The 17,421-nt window shown below is 45.6% G+C and overlaps 1 non-coding gene across 1 annotated transcript; it reads right to left on the reverse strand.

Moving 5' to 3' along the window:
- Window positions 1-1,101: 1,101 nt before the first annotated feature.
- On the reverse strand, window positions 1,102-1,183 carry trnal-uaa (transfer RNA leucine (anticodon UAA)). Its single transcript has one exon. It is a non-coding gene; the product is annotated as a tRNA-Leu (tRNA).
- Between the last annotated feature and the right edge of the window lie 16,238 nt (window positions 1,184-17,421).

A 17,421-nucleotide genomic window follows, 5' to 3' on the forward strand; every position in this document is an offset into this window, starting at 1 on the left:
CCACGTGTCAAAAACGACCCCTGCACTGGGTTGTAATCCTGCAAGTGGAGCAGAGGGCTGGATTTCTTTAAAGGAGTGAAAGGGCCCATCGTGAGGCTTGAACCTACGGCCCTGAGATTAAGCATCTCATGCTGTACCGACTAAAGTAGCTGGGCCTGGCTCACGATTAATTAGTGTGTCATTTCATACTGAGGATATTTCACCTGGCATTGCAATTTGCAAGGATCCAGTTCATTCCTCCCAATCACAAATGTCATCATCCACAAATTCCATTTCTCAGCTAGTATTCATTCAGAACATTATTATCTATTTAGCACTTGTCTCTGGATTTAAGATTCAATATAAATATTTTCATATTTTTATCCTCATCTTTAGGTGGCCGGAATGATTCCCAATCACTCTGGCAGACGTTAAATCAATTGGGAAATTCCCTAAGGAAACGCAATCATTCCTGTTTCGGGTGTAAGGAATCCCACCTGCTGCCGAGACAGAGTCCTCACAATCAGCACTTTCTCTATCCTTCCTGCCAACAACTTTCCCCACTTCTTATTTGCGAGACAGGAGTTTTGTTTATGAAACACTCAAAGGACAGGAACAATCTTCTGAAGCCATTCTCAATTTAAAGTAGAATTGTTGTCCCTCTCACACGGGAAGAGCCGTTCCTGGGGAAGAATTTTCCATGTGCTGTGTCCCAGGGCTGAGCAGGAAGCCGGTGATTGAAGCTGCAGTAGCCGCTTTCTGTTGGCAGCGGGGCCTTGGAGAGATTGGGGCCACATCCAGCTGCGGACTCTGCTGAGTTCTCGTGGTTGCAGTGTCGGTACATGGTTGGTCTCAATGCTTGAACTGAAATCATTGAGGCTCGGTGCGAAGGGCAGGCTCGAACAACCAAACTTGCAGCCAAACGTGCTGACTATTTGAGACACAGAAACTGGCACCAAAGTTTCCACATATTCATCGTAAAGCAGTGCAGATGAGGGGGCTCCGACAGCAAAGTGTCCCACAGTTTTCAGAGTCAGTCTGGATTAGAGGCCTGACCGGCTGCAAACGCAAATATACAGGGCCTGCTAAGTTCCTCTGCCTGCAGAAGAGCAGCTGCAATCTTGGTAGCGGTGAGATTCGAACCCACGACTCGATAGAGACTGGAGCTTAAATCCAGCGCCTTAAACGACTCGGCCACGCTACCCTACAGGCAAAGAGCGCTCAAAATTGTCATTACTAATGTTTCAGCGTCGCTTCACTTCAGCACTAACAGATCGTGCATTCAGTAACGAACGTGGTGCAATTTAGAAAGTATTTGAAAGGGTTTGCAAGGTTTGCACTATTTGGGCAATAGCACGAAGCTGAATAGGCTTCGACAGTTTTCCCTGGGGCTTCAGGGCTGAGGAATGGCCTTACAGAATTTTAAAAAGTCATGAGGCAGACGGGCAGAGAATAGAGGGAGTAATTTTCACATAAATTCATACAGTGTTTGAGCTCAAGATTTCTACATGAATGAATGCAGTTTTTGAGCAAAGTACAAAAACTGCATGCAAGTACAAATTCACCCACAAAATATCTGTGTGCATGTGGGTCTTTGTCTATCTGTGTGGGTGTGTCTGTCTGGGGTGGGGGTTGTGAGTGTGAGAAAGTGTGTGTGTGTGTGTGTCTGTGTGTGTAGTGAGTGCAGAGTGTCTTAAGTCTGTGAGGGGGTGCATGTGTGAGTGTGGGAGTGTGCGTGTCTATAAAGCTGTGCGTGAGTGTCTGTGTGCGCGTCTGTATGTACCTGTGTCCGTGTGTGTGTGTGTGCGTGTAGACATATCTGTGTGTGTGTGTGTGTGTGTGTGTGTATGTGTGTGTGTGTGTGTGTCTCGTGCAATGGTGATCTCCTGTAATGTGACATGAACCCAAGGTCCCGGTTGAGGCCCTCCCTATGGGTACCGAACTGAACTATCAGCCTCTGCTCGGACACTTTTCTCTTCTGCCTGTCCCAAAGTCCACCTTGGAGGATGGTCACCCGAAGGTCCGAGGCTGAATGCCCTGGACCGCTAAAGTGTTCCCCAACTGGGAGGGAACCCTCCTGTTGTGCGGTGCCCATTCATCTGTTGTCGTAGCCTTTGCTCGGTTTCCCCAATGTACCATGCCTCCAGGCATTCTTGCCTGCAACGTATAAGATAGACAAAGTTGGCTGAGTCACATGAGCACCTGCCAGGCAACAGGTGGGATGTGATCCAATGTGTAATAGTGGTATCCATGTCCTCAATCAGACACGTCTTGCCGCATGAATTTATGTAAAACTCCATTATCTCACTTTTTAGATTAGAATCAATCTAAACATCATGGTATAGACAGAGAACACAGGGGTGGATTCTGGATCAGCGGTGCTGGAAGAGCACAGCAGTTCAGGCAGCCTCCAAGGAGCAGCAAAATCGACGTTTCGGCCAAAAACCCTTCATCGGGATTAAAAGCAGTGAGACTGAAGAGTGGAGAGATAAACTAGAGGTGGGTGGGGGTGGGGAGAAAGTAGCATAGAGTACAATGGGTGAGTGCGGGAGGGGATGAAGGTGATAGGTCAGCGAGGAGAGGGTGGAGTGGATAGGTGGAAAAAGAGATAGGCAGGTAGGACAAGTCCGGACAACACATGGGGACAGTGCTGAGCTGGAAGTGTGGAACTAGGGTGAGGTGGGGGAAGGGGAAATGAGGAAACTGTTTGAAGTCCACTTTGATGCCTTGGGGTTGAAGTGTTCCGAAGCGGAAGATGAGGCGTTCTTCCTCCAGGCGTCTGATGGTGAGGGAGGTGCGGTGAAGGAGGCCCAGGACCTCCATGTCCTCGGCAGAGAGGGAGGGGGAGTTGAAATGTTGGGCCACAGGGCGGTTGGTTGATTGGTACGGGTGTCCCGGAGATGTTCCATAAAGCGCTCTGCTAGGAGGCGCCCAGTCTCCCAAATGTAGAGGAGACCACATTGGGAGCAACGGATACAATAAATGATATTAGTGTATGTGCAAGTAAAACTTTGGTGGATGTGGAAGGCTCCTTTAGTGGCTTGGATAGAGGTGAGGGAGGAGGTGTGGGCGCAGGTTTTACAGTTCTTGCGGTGGCAGGGGAGGTGCCAGGATGGGAGGGGGGCGTGGACCTGACAGGTAGTTACGGAGGGAACGGTCTTTGCCGAAGGCGCAAAGGGGTGGTGAGGGAAATATATCCTTGGTGGTGGGGTCTTTTTGGAGTTGGCTGAAATGTCGGCGGATGATTTGGTTTATATGAAGGTTGGTAGGGTGGAAGGTGAGCACCAGGGGTGTTCTGTCCTTGTTACGGTTGGAGGGGTGGGGCCTGAGGGAGGAGGTATGGGATGTGGACGAGATACGTTGGAGGGCATCTTTAACCACGAGGGAAGGGAAATTGCGGTCTCTAAAGAAGGAGACCATCTGGTGTGTTCTATGGTGGAACTGGTCCTTCTGGGAGCAGATACAGCGGAGGTCGAGGAATTGGGAATACGGGATGGCATTTTTGCAAGAGGTAGGGTGGGAAGAGATGTAATCCAGGTAGCTATGGGAGTCGCTGGGTTTGTAAAAAATGTCAGTGTCAAGTCGGTCGTCATTAATGGAGATGGAGAGGTCCAGGAAGGGGAGGGAAATGTCAGAGATGGTCCAGGTAAATTTAAGGCCAGGGTGGAATGTTTTGGTGAAGTTGATGAATTGCTCAACCTCCTCACAGGAGCTCATTTTTAGGTCCCGACTTGTGCGAGATGGTTAATTAAATATAACCTGGAGATGTAGAGACTCCTCATTTTAAGGCACTGACTGTGTGGTGGCTGGTTAAAACTTTTATAACCAGGATATTTACAGTTTCTACAGTTTGGGGCACTGACTCTGGGCTGGCTGGTTAAATGAATACATATAACCAGGAGATTTAGAACCTGTAGAGTTTAGGGCACTGACATTGTGCCTTCTGGTTAAATATATAAAACCAGTATATTTAGCGTCTCCTCTGTTTTGGGCACTCTCTCAGGTCTGGCTGATTAAATAAATATCTATATCCAGGAGATTTAGAGTCTCCTCAGTTTATGGCACTGACTGTGGGTTGGTGGCTTAAATAAATACATATAACTAGGAGATTTACAGTCTCCTCTGTTTAGGGTTCAGATTATGTGCTGGATGGATTAATATATATATATATATATAGAGAGAGAGAGAGAGGGAGAGAGGGAGAGAGGGAGAGAGGGAGAGAGAGAGAGAGAGAGAGAGATTTCGAGTCTCCTCCGTTTCGGACACTGCCTTTTTGCTGCCTGTTTAAATACATGTATCCAGGATATTTAGCGTTTCCTCAGGTTCGAGCACTGACTCTGGGCTGGTTGGGTCAATATACATAACCAGGGGATGTAGAGAATCCTCACTTTAGGTCACTGACTCTGTGCTGGCTGGTTAAATATCTGCATGTAACCAGGAGATTTAAATTATGTTCAATTTAGGGCACTGACTCTGTGCTGGCTTTTTTAATACATATAACCAGGAGAGTTAAAGTCTGCTCATTTTCGGGCACTGACTCTGTGCTGTGTACTAACACATACATACTCAGGAGATTTAGAGTCTATTCAGTTATGGGCACAGCCAGCACATTTTCTGAACCCTAAAATGAGCAGACTCTATATTTCCTGGTTACATATATTTATTTAACCAGCCAACACAGAGTCAGCACTGACTTTATGCTGGCTGACTAATTTCAAAACAACAGGAGATTCAGAGTGACCTCAGTAGATGGCACTGTCTGTGTGCTGTCTAATTAAATATATATAACCAGAAATTTAGAGTCTCCTCAGTTTAGGGTACTGATTCTGTGCTGGATGGATAAAGACTCATAAATTACCAGGAGATTTAGAGTCTCCTCATTTCAAGGAACTGACTGTGCTGTCCGTTTAAATATATATAACCAGGCGATTTAGCGTCTACACAGTTAAGGCACTGACTCTGTGCTGGCTGGTTAAATAAATTTCGAGTCTGCTCATTACAAGGCATTGAGACTGTGCTGGCTGGTTAATTATATATAACCAGGAGATTTAGAGTCTCCTCAGTTTCGGGCACAGACTCTGTGCTGGCTGGTTAAATAAATGGATACAACCAGGAGATTTAGAGTCTCTAGTTTCGGCCACTGACTGTGCGTTTAATAAGCAAATCTAACTAGGAGATTCAGAATGTTCTCAGTCTAGGGCACTGACTCTGTGCTGGCTGGAACAATAAATATCACCAAACATTTCGAGTCTGTTCATTACAAGGCATTGAGACTGTGCTGGCAAGTTAAATAAATACATATAAACAGGAGATTTAGAGAATGTTTAGGGCATTGACTGTGCTGGCTGGTTAAATACAGAAACATAAACAGGAGATTAAGAGTCTGCTCATTCTATGGCACTGACTCTGTGCTGCGTATTCAAATATACATAACCAGGAGATTTAGAGTCTCTTCAGTTTGGGGCACTGACTGTGCTGGCTGGTTAATTGTATATAATTAGGACGTTTTGGGTCTCCTCAGTTTAGGGCACTGACTGTGTGGTGTCTGGTTCAAATTTGTATAACCAGGATATTTAGACTCTCCTCAGTTTGTGGCACTGACTCTGGGGCGGGTGGTTAAAAAAATAGATATAACTAGGTGATTTAGAGTCTCCTTAGTTCAGGGCACTGATTTTCTACTGTCTAGTTAAATAAGTATGTAAAACCACGGGATTCTGATTCTCCTCAGTCAAGAGCACTGACTCTGTGCTGGATGGTTAAATAAACATGTATGTCCAGGAGATTATAATTCTCCACAATTTAGGGCACTGACATTGTGCTGGTGATTTAAATAAATATATATAACCAGGAGATTTAGAGTCTCCTCAGGTGAGGGCACTGACTGCAGGCTGGCGGATTTAAAAAAAATATGACCAGGATATTTATAGTCTCCTCTGTTTGGAGCACTGACTCTGGGTTGGCTTGTTAAAAAAATACGTATAACCATGAGATTTAGAGTCTCCAAATTTTTGCGCACTGACTCTGCGTCGGCTGGTTAAATATATATAACCAGGAGATTTAGAGTCTTCTCACTTTTGGGCACTGACTTTTTGCTGGTTAGTTAAATAAATATATATAACCAGGATATTTAGCATCTCCTCAGTCAAGGGCACTGACTTGGTGCTGTTTGTTTAAATATATATAACCACGAAATTCAGATTCTCCTACGTCTATGGCACAAAATCTGTGCTGGATGGTTATATAAACATGCATATCCAAGAGATTTAAATTCTCCACAGTTTAGGGCACTGACTCTGTGCTGCCTTGTTTAATACACATAACAAGGAGATATAGAGTCTGGTCATTTTCGGGCACTGACTCTGTGCTGTGTATTTAAATATACATAACCAGGAGCTTTAGAGTCTACTCAGTTATGGGCACAGCCAGCACATTCTATGAACCCTAAAATGAGCAGACTCTATATCTCCTGGTTATATATCGATTTACCCAGCCAGTCCAGAGTCAGTGCCCCAAACTGAGGAGACTCTAAATGTCCTGGTTACATATATTTATTTAACCAGCCAATACAGAGTCAGCATTGACTTTATGCTGGCTGACTAATTTCAAAACAACAGGAGATTTAGAGTGTCCTCAGTCAGGGGCACTGTCTGTGTGCTGTCTGTTTAAATATATATAACCAGAAATTTAGAGTCTCATCAGTTAAGGCACTGACTCTGTGCTGTCTGGTTAATTATATATAACCAGGAGATTTAGAGTCTCCTCAGTTTCTGGTACTGACGTTCTCCTGGCTGTATATATATGTATTTATTCATCCATCACATAGTCTGAACCCTAAACTGATGCGACTCTAAATCTCCTGATTATATATATTTATTTAACCCGCCAGCCTCAGTCAGTGCCCGACAATAAGCAGTCTCTAAATCTCCTGGTTATGTATATTTATTTAGTCAGCCAGAACAGAGTCAGTGCCCCAAAATGAGGAGACTCTAAATCTCCTGGTTGTATATATTTAAACAGCAGAACAGAGTCAATGCTCTTAACTGAGGTGATTCTAAATCGCCATGCATTTATCTATACAGCACATAGTCTGTCCACTAAAGTGAGGAAACTGTAAATCACCTAGTTATATAAATGTATTTAACCCGCCAGCCCATAGTCCGTGCCCTAAGTTTAGGAGACTCTAAACCTCCTGGTTACATTTAATTAACCAGCTCATTATATATATTAAACAGACAGAACAAAGTCAGTGCCCATAACTGAGTAGAGTCTAAATCTCCTGATTACGTATACTTAAATACACAGCACAGAGTCAGTGCCCTAGAATGAGCAGACTCCAAATCTTCTGGTTATATATATTAGACCAACCAGCACAGAGTCACTGCCCTAAACTGTGGAGAATTTAAATCTCCTGGATATACATGTTTATTTAGCCATCCAGCACAGAGTTTGTGCCATAGACTGAGGAGAATCTGAATCTAATGGTTTATTTATTAGACTAGCCAGCACAGAGTCAGTGCCCTAAACAGTGGAGAATTTAAATTTCTTGGATATACATGTTTATTTAGCCATGCAGCACAGAGTCCGTGCCCTAGACTGAGGAGATTCTGAATCTCCTGGTTATATATATTTATTAAACTAGACAGCAAAAATTCAGTGCCTCAAATAGAGGAGAATCTAAATCTCCTGGTTATGTATATTTATTTTACCAGCCAACAGGGAGTCAGTGCCCAAGAATGAGCAGGCTTTAAATCTCCTGGTTATGTATATTTATTTAATCAGCCAGCATAGAACCAGTGCCCTAACATGAGCAGACTCCATATCCCCTGGTTATATATCTTTAACCAGCCAGCACAGAGTCAATGGCCTAAGTTGAAGTGACCCCAAATCTCCTGGATGTATCCATTTATTTAACCAGCCACCACACAGTCAGTGCGCTAAACTGAGGAGACTCTTCTTTCGACTGTGACGTCGAGGAATGGACAACGGAGAACTACAAACTTGCATATACGAAAACTGACAAACACAGACCAAATACTTGACGACACCAGCAACCATCCCAACACACACAAACAAAGCTATATCAGAATGCTATTCCAATGAGCCACCACACACTGCAGCACAGACGAACTTCGGAAAACAGAGGAGAATCACCGATACAACGTATTCAAGAAGAATGGATACCCAAAGAAATAGTGCTCAGATTCCTCAAGAAGAAACCACGACAAGCAGACCAAACACAGCCAGAAACCCTAACCCCCTGACCATACATCAAAGAAGTTTCAGAAATGACAGCAAGACTACGAAGACCCCTCGGAATCCTAGTCGCATACAAACACAACAACACTCTCAAACTAAAACTAACAAAATGAAAAGACTCAGTACATCACATGGACAAAACAAACGTCTTCTACAAAATTCCATGCAAGGACTGCCACAAGCACTTTGTAGGACAAACTGGAAGAAAGTTAGCCACCAGGATACTCGAACACCAGCTAGCCACAAAAAGACACGATCCTCTCTGCCTCATAACCCTACACACGGATGTTAAAAATCACAATTTCGACTGGAACAACACATCTATCCTGGGACAGGGTAAGCAAAGACATAACAGATAAATCCTAGAAGCCTGGCACTCCAACCTCAACGCCATAAACAAACACATATATCTCGATGACATCTATCAACCCCTCAGAAAACTAACAGGAAATGATATCACCACAAACCCCAGAAAACCCATCCAGGAGAAAGATAAAAATAGAAAGCAGGAGACAACAGCTTCGGTTCACTTGGAGATCGCCACTGATGTTACCTAGCCAGGTAATGAAACGTCTGAATATCAAACCTACACCTCAGCGAGCAAATCTACACCCTTGTTAAATAATTAGATGTAACCAGGACTTTTAGTGTCTCCTCAGTCAAGGGCACTGACTCTGTGCTGGATAGTTAAACAAACATGTATATCCAGGAGATTTAAATTCTCCACAGTTTAGCGCACTGCCTCTGTGCTGGCTGGTTAAATAAATATATAATCAGGAGATATAGAGTCTGCTCATTCCAGGGCACTGACTCTATGCTGTGTATTTTAACCAGGAGATTTGGACTCTACTCAGTTATGGGCACTGACTCTATTATGTCTGTTTAATATATATAATGAGCTGGTTAATTAAATATAACCAGGAGATTTAGAGTCTCCTGATTTTTGGGAACTGACTGTGTGGTGGCTGGTTCAAATTTGTATAACCAAGATATTTAGAGTCTCCTCAGTTTGGGTCACTGACTCTGTGCTGGCTGGTTAAATAAATAGATACCACCAGGTGATTTAGAGTCTCTAGTGTAGGGCACTGACTGTGTATTGGCTGGTTTAATATATATAACCAGGAGATTTAGAGTCTCTTCAGTTTAGGGCACAGACTATGTGCTGAAGTTATAAATACATATAAACTACCAGGAGATTTAGAGTCTCCTCAGTTTAGGGCACTGAATTTCTACTGGCTAGTTAAATAAATATGTAAAACAACGAGATTCCGATTCTCCTCAGTTTAGAGCACTGACTCTGTGCTGGATGGTTAAATAAACAAGTACAAGGAGGTTTAAATTCTCCACAATTTAGGGAACTGACTCTGTGAGAGCTGGTTAAATGAATAGATACAACCAGGAGATTTCGAGTCTCCTCAGTTTCGGGCACTGACTGTGTGTTGGATAGTTTAATATATACAACCAGAAGATTTAGAGTTTTCTCCGTTTAGGGCACTGACTTTCTGCTGGTGAGTTTAATAAATATATACAACCAGGACATTTAGAGTCTGCTCATTTTAGAGCACTGATTCTGTGATGTCTGGTTAAATATATGTAACCATAATATCTTTAGACTCCTCAGATTAGGGCACTGACTGTGGGCTGGCGGGTTAACTAAATTTATATATCTAGTAGATTTACAGTCTCCTCAGTTTAGGGCACTGACTCTGTGCTGCCTGGTTAAATAAATGACAGCCAGACTACTAAGACCCCTCGGAATCCTAGTAGCACACAAAACCAACAAAACTCTCAAACAAAAACTAACAAACCTAAAAGACCCAGTACATCCCATGGACAAAACCAACGTTGTCTGCAAAAATCCCATGCCAGGACTGCCACAAACACTACGTAGGAAAAACAGGAACGAAGTTAGCCACTAGGATAGATGAACACCAGCTAGCCACAAAAAGACGCGACCCTCCCTCCCTCGTAGCCCTACACACGGATGAAAAAAAAAATACCATTTCGACATGGGACAACACATTTATCCTGGGACAGACTAAGCACAGACATGTCAGATAATTCCTAGAGGCCTGGCACTCCAACCACAACGCCATAAACAAACAAATAGATCTATTTCCGCCAACTCCAAACAGACCCCACCACCAAGGATATATTTCCCTCCCCACCCCTATCAGCGTTCCGGAAAGACCACTTCCTCCGTGACTCCCTCGTCAGATTCTCACCCGACACCAACCCAACCTCCACTCCCGGCATCTTCCCCTGCAACCGCAAGAAGTGCAAAACTTGCGCCCACACCTCCCCCCTCACTTCCTTCCAAGGCCCCAAGGGATCCTTCCATATCCATCAGAAATTCACATGCACCTCCACACACATCACTTACTGCACACAATGTGGCCTCCTGTACGTTGGGGAGACAAGCCGTCTACTTGCGGAACGTTTCAGGGAACACCTCTGGGACACCTGCACCAACCAACCCAACCGCCCCTTGGCTGAACCCTTTAACTCCCACTCCCACTCCGTCAAGGACATGCAGGTCCTTGGCCAACTCCCTCGCCAGACCATGGCAACACGACACCTGGAGAAGACCGCCTCATCTTCTGCCTAGGAACCCTCCAACCACAAGGGATGAATGCAGATTTCTCCAGCTTTCTCATTTCCCCTCCCCCAGCTTTTCTCAGTCTCAACCCTCAGACTCATCACCACTTTCTTGACCTGCAATTTTCTTCCCAACCTCCCCCCCACCCCTCTCCAGCCTATTACCCTCACTTTAACCTCCTTCCCCCTATCGTATTCCCAGACCCCCTCCCCCAACTCACTCCCGCCTACCTTTCATCTTAGCCTGCTTGGCACACCCTGCTCATTCCTAAAGAGGGGCGTATAACCGAAACGTCGATTCTCCTGTTCCTTTGATACTACCTGACCTGCTGCGCGTATTCAGCAACACATTTTTAAGCTCTGATCTCCAGCATCTGCAGTCCTCACTTTTTCCACATAGATCTAGATACCTTCTATCAATCCCTCAGAAAATGAACAGGAATGACACCACCACACACCCCAGAAACCCCCTCCAGGAGAATGATATAAATAGAAAGTTGGAGACAACAGCTTCGCTTCACTTGGAGGTCGCCATCGATGATGTTAACGAGGTAATGAAACATCCGGATATCAAACGTAGCGAGCAAATGTACACCCTGCTTAAATAAATATATGTAACCAGGACTTTTAGTGTTTCCTCAGTCAAGGGCACTCACTCTGTGAAACCACGAGATTCAGAATCACCTCAGTCTATGGCACGGACTCTGTGATGGATGGTTAAATAAACATGCACATCCAGGAGATTTACATACTCCTCAGTTTGGCACACAGACTCTGTGCTGGCTAGTTAAATAGATGGATACAACCAGGAGATGTAGAGTCTCTAGTTTAGGGCACTGAATGCGTGTTGGCTGGTTAATATATACATAACCAGGAGATTGAGTCTTCTCAGTTTAGGGCACTGACTTTCTTTTGGTGAGTTAAATAAATATATACAACCAGGACATTTAGAGTCTCCTCAGTTAAGGGCACTGATTCTGTGATGTCTGGTTAAATATATATAACAAGAATATTTATAGACTCCACAGATTAGGGCACTGACTCTGTGCTGCCTGGTTATTTAGGATTGCGACGATGATTCAAGAGAAGAGTGAAAGTAATAGGGTGGTTGTTATGGGGGCCTTTAACTTTCTTGATATTGATTGGGAAAGCTATAGCTCAAGTTCGTTAGATGGGTCAGTGTTTGTCCAATGTGTGCAGGAGGGTTTCCTGACACAATATGTCGATTGGCCAACAAGAGGTGAGGCCATACTGGATTTGGTTTTGGGTAACGAACCAGGCCAGGTGTTAGAATTAGAGGTAGGTGAGCATTTTGGGGACAGTGACCACAATTCGGTGACTTTTACTCTAGTGATGGAGAGGGATAAGAGTGCACTACAGGGCAAGAGTTATAGCTGGGGGCAGGGAAATTATGATGCGGTGAGGCATGACTTAGGATGTGTGGCCTGGAAAAGTAAGCTTCAAGGCAAGGGTGTAATTGATATGTGGAGCTTGTTCAAGGAGCAAATATTGAGTGTCCTTGATAAGTATGTACCCGTCAGACAGGGAGGAAAGGGTCGTGTGAGGGAGCCGTGGTTTACTAAGGAATTGGAATCCCTTGTTAAAAGGAAGAGGGCGGCCTATGTAAAGATGAGGCGTGAAGGTTCAAGTGGGGCGATTGAGAGTTATAAGGTAGCCAGGAAGGACCTGAAGAGAGAGCTAAGAGCAGCAAGGAGGGGACATGAAAGGTCCTTAGTTGGTAGGATTAGGGAAAACCCTAAGGCTTTCTATAGGTATGTCAGGAATAAAAGAATGACTAGGGTAGGAATAGGTCCAGTCAAGGATAGTAGTGGGAAGTTGCGTGTGGAGGCTGAAGAGATTGGGGAGACACTGAATGAATACTTTTCGTCAGTATTCACTGAGGAACAGGACATTGTTGTCAGTGTGAATACTGAGTCACAATTAAGTAGAATGGATGGCTTTGAGGTATGTAGAGAAGAGGTGTTGGAAATCCTGGAAAGGGTGAAAAATAGATAAGTCCCCTGGGCCTGATGGCATTTATCCTAGGATTCTCTGGGAAGCAACGGAGGAGATTGCAGAGCCATTGGCCTTGATTTTTATGTCCTCGTTGTCTACAGGAGTAGTGCCAGAAGATTGGAGGTTAGCAAATGTGGTTCCCTTGTTTAAGAAGGGGAGTAGGGATAACCCTAGTAACTATAGGCCGGTGAGTGTCACTTCTGTTGTGGGTACAATCTTAGAGAGAATTGTAAGGGATAGGATTTATGAACATCTGGATAGGAATAATGCGATCAAGGATAGTCAGCATGGTTTTGTGAAGGGCAGGTCATGCCTCCACAAATCTTATTGAATTCTTTGAGAAGGTGAGTAAGGAGGTGGACGAGGGGAAAGCAGTAGATGTGGTGTATATGGATTTTAGTAAAGCGTTTGATAAGGTTCCCCATGGTAGACTACTACAAAAAATACGGAGGTATGACATTGAGGGTGAGTTGGAGGTTTGGATTAGGAGTTGGCTGGCTGGAAGAAGACAGAGGGTAGTAGTTGATGGCAAAGGTTCATCTTGGAGTGCTGTAACTAGCGGTGTTCCGCAAGGATCTGTTTTGGGACCATTGTTGTTTGTCATTTTTATAAATGACCTGGAGGAGGGGTTAGAAGGTTGGGTGAACAAGTTTGCGGATGATACGAAAGTCGGAGGAGTGGTAGACAGTGAGGAAGGATGTGGCAGGTTACAGTGGGATATAGATAAGCTGCAGAACTGGGCAGAAAGGTGGCAAATGGAGTTCAATGTAGCTAAGTGTGAGGTGATTCATTTTGGTAAGAGTAATAAAAAGATGGGGTACTGGGCTTACGGTCGGATACTTGGTAGTGTGGATGAGCAGAAAGATCTTGGTGTCCATGTACACAAATCTTTGAAAGTTGCCACCCACGTAAATAGTTCGGTGAAGGCGGCATATGGCGTACTGGCTTTTATTGGTAGAGGAATTGAGTTCCGGAGCACTGAGGTAATTTTGCAGTTGTATAAGACTCTGGTGCGGCCGCATCTGGAGTATTGTGTGCAGTTTTGGTCCCCATACTATAGGAAGGATGTGGAGGCACTGGAACGGGTGCAGAGGACGTTAACCAGGATGTTGCCTGGTATGGTAGGAAGATCGTATGAGGAAAGGCTGAGGCACTTGGGGCTGTTTCCATTGGAGAAAAGAAGGTTTAGGGGTGACTTGATAGAGGTGACAAAGATGATTAGGGGTTTAGATAGGGTCGACAGTGAGAATCTTTTTCCACGTATGGAGTCAGCTATTACAAGGGGGCATAGCTTTAAATTAAGGGGGGGGGGTAGGTATAGGACACATGTTAGGGGTAGGTTCTTTACTCAGCGAGTCGTGAGTTCATGGAATGCCCTGCCAGTAGCAGTGGTGGACTCTCCTTCATTATGGGCATTTAAACGTGCATTGGATAGGCATATGGAGGATAGTGGGCTAGTGTAGGTTAGGTGGGCTTGGATCGGCGCAACATCGAGGGCCAAAGGGCCTGTTCTGCGCTGTATTCTTCTTTCTATGTTCTATATAATTAGATAGAAACAGGAGATTTAGTGTCTCGTCAGTTTAGGGCATTGATTCTATGCTGGCTGATTAAATAAACATATATAACCAGGGCATTTCGAATCTCCTAGTGGACTGACTCTTTGCTGAGTATTTAAATATACATAACCAGGAGATTTCGAGTCTATTCAGTTATTGGCACTGACTCTGTTCTGTCTGTTTAGCATATGTAATGAGCTGGTTAATTAAATATTATCAAGAGATTTATAATCTCCTCATTTTCGAGAACTGACTGTATGGTGGCTGATTAAAACTTTTTTAACCAGAGTATTTTGAGTCTCCTCTGTTTGCGGCACTGACTCTGTGCTGGCTGGTTAATTGTATATAACCAGGACGCTTTGAGCCTCCTCAGTTTCGGGCACTGACTGTGTGGTGTCTGGTTCAAATTTATATAACCAAGTTATTTAGAGTCTCCTCAGTTTGGGTCACTCCTCAAATGCGCGCGCGCGAGAGAATGCCCGTGGGCGCGCGCGAGGAGAATGCCCGTGGGCGCGAGAGAATGCCCGTGGGCGCGAGAGAATGCCCGTGCGCGCGAGAGAATGCCCGTGGGCGCGAGAGAATGCCCGTGCGCGCGAGAGAATGCCCGTGGGCGCGAGAGAATGCCCGTGCGCGCGAGAGAATGGCCGTGCGCGCGAGAGAATGCCCGTGGGCGCGAGAGAATGCCCGTGGGCGCGAGAGAATGCCCGTGCGCGCGAGAGAATGCCCGTGGGCGCGAGAGAATGCCCGTGCGCGCGAGAGAATGGCCGTGCGCGCGAGAGAATGCGTGCGCGCGAGAGAATGCGTGCGCGAGAGAGAATGCGTGCGCGCGAGAGAATGCGTGCGCGCGAGAGAATGCGTGTGTGCGAGAGAATCCGTGTGTGAGAGAGACAGAGAATGCGTTTGTGTGAGAGAGAATGTGTGTGTGAGAGAGAGAGAGAATGCGTGTGTGCAAGAGATAGAATGCGTGTGCGTGTGAGAGTGAATGCCTGTGTGAGAGAGAATGCCTGTGTGAGAGAGAATGCCTGTGTGAGAGAGAATGCGTGTGTGAGAGAGAATGCGTGTGTGAGAGAGAGAGAGAATGCGAGTGAGAGAGAATGAGTGTGTGTGAGAGAGAATGCCTGTGTGAGAGAGAATGCCTGTGTGAGAGAGAATGCGTGTGTGAGAGAGAGAATGCGTGCGTGAGAGAGAATGTTTGTGTGAGAGAATGCGTGTGTGAGAGAGAGAGAATGCGTGTGTGAAAGAGAGAATTTGTGTGAGAGAGAGAATGCGTGTGCGTGCGAGAGAGAGAGAATGCATGTGAGAGAGAGAATGCATGTGTGAGAGAGTGAGAATGTGTACGTGAGAGAGAGAATGAGTGCACGAGAGAGAGAATGAGTGCACGAGAGAGAGAATGTGTGCGTGAGAGAGAGAATGAGTGCACGAGAGTGAGAATGTGTACGTGAGAGAGAGAATGCGTGCACGAGAGAGAGAATGCGTGCGAGAGAGAGAATGCGTGCGAGAGAGAGAATGCGTGCGTGAGAGAGAATGCGTGCGTGAGAGAGAATGCGTGTGTGAGAGAGAATGCGTGCATGAGAGAGAATGCGTGCGTGAGAGAATTAGTGTGCAAGAGAGCGAATGCGTGCGTGAGAGAGAGAATGAGTGTGCGAGAGAGGGAATGCGTGTGTGAGAGAGAGAGAATGCATGCGAGAGAGAGAATGCGTGTGTGAGAGAGAGAATTAGTGTGCGACAGCGAATGCGTGTGTGAGAGAGAGAGAATGCTTGCGAGAGAGAGAATGCGTGCGTGAGAGAGAGAATTAGTGTGTGAGAGAGAGGATTTGTGTGTGAGAGAGAGAGAATGCATGTGTGCAAGAGAGAATGCGTTTGTGCGTGAGAGAGAGAATGCGTGTGTGCGAGAGAGAGAGAATGCGGGCGTGCGAGAGAGAGAGAATGCGGGCGTGCGAGAGAGAGAGAATGCGGGCGTGCGAGAGAGAGAGAGAGAATGCGTGAGAGAGAGAGAGAATGCGGGTGAGAGAGAGAGAATGCGTGAGAGAGAGAGAATGCGTGAGAGAGAGAGAGAATGCGTGTGTGTGAGAGAGAGAATGCGTGTGTGCGAGAGAGAGAATGCGTGTGTGCGAGAGAGAGAATGAGTGTGGGAGAGAGAGAGCGAATATGTGCGTGAGAGAGAGAATCACTGTGCAAGAGAGAATGCATGCGTGAGAGAGAGAATGAGTGTGTGAGAGAGAGAATGAGTGTGAGAGAGAATTAGTGTGCAACAGAGCAAATGCGTGCGTGAGAGAGAATGCATGTGAGAGAGAGAATGTGTGCGTGAGAGAGAGAATTAGTGTGCAAGAGAGTGAATGCGTGCATGAGAGAGAGAATGAGTGTGAGAGAGAGGATTCGTGTTTGAGAGAGAGAGAATGCGTGTGTGCGAGAGAGAGAGAATGCGTGAGAGAGAGAGAATGCGTGAGTGTGTGAGAGAGAATGAGTGTGAGAGAGAATGCATGTGTATGTGAGAGAGAATGAATGTGAGAGAGAATGCATGTGTGCGAGAGAGAGAATGTGTGTGTGCGAGTGAGAGAGAGAATGCGTGTGTCCGAGAGAGAGAATGCATGCGCGAGAGAGATAAAGTAAGCATGTGTGCGAGAGAGAGAGAATGCGTGTGTGCGAGAGGGAGAGAGAAAGCGTGTGTACGAGACAGAGAGAGAGAATGCGTGTGTGAGAGAGAGAGAATGCGTGTGTGAGAGAGAGAGAGAATGTGTGTGTGAGAGAGAATGTGTGTGTGAGAGAGAATGTGTGTGAGAGAGAGAATGTGTGTGTGAGAGAGAATGTGTGTGTGAGAGAGAATGTGTGTGTGAGAGAGAAAACGCGTATGAGAGAATGTGTGCATGCATGAGAGTGTGTGTGAGTGCTAGAAAGAAAGTGTGAAAGTGAGAGAGGAAGTGTGTGTGTATGTGAAAGAGTGAGTGCATGCGAGTGTGTATGTGTGCATGTGAGAGAGTGTGTGTACAAGTGAACGAGAGTGAGTGCGCACGTGAGA

This window comes from Chiloscyllium plagiosum, unplaced genomic scaffold (genome assembly GCF_037043375.1).
Source record: "Chiloscyllium plagiosum isolate Xiang-an unplaced genomic scaffold, Cpla_swu_hap1 HiC_scaffold_47, whole genome shotgun sequence".
Lineage (NCBI taxonomy): Eukaryota > Metazoa > Chordata > Chondrichthyes > Orectolobiformes > Hemiscylliidae > Chiloscyllium > Chiloscyllium plagiosum.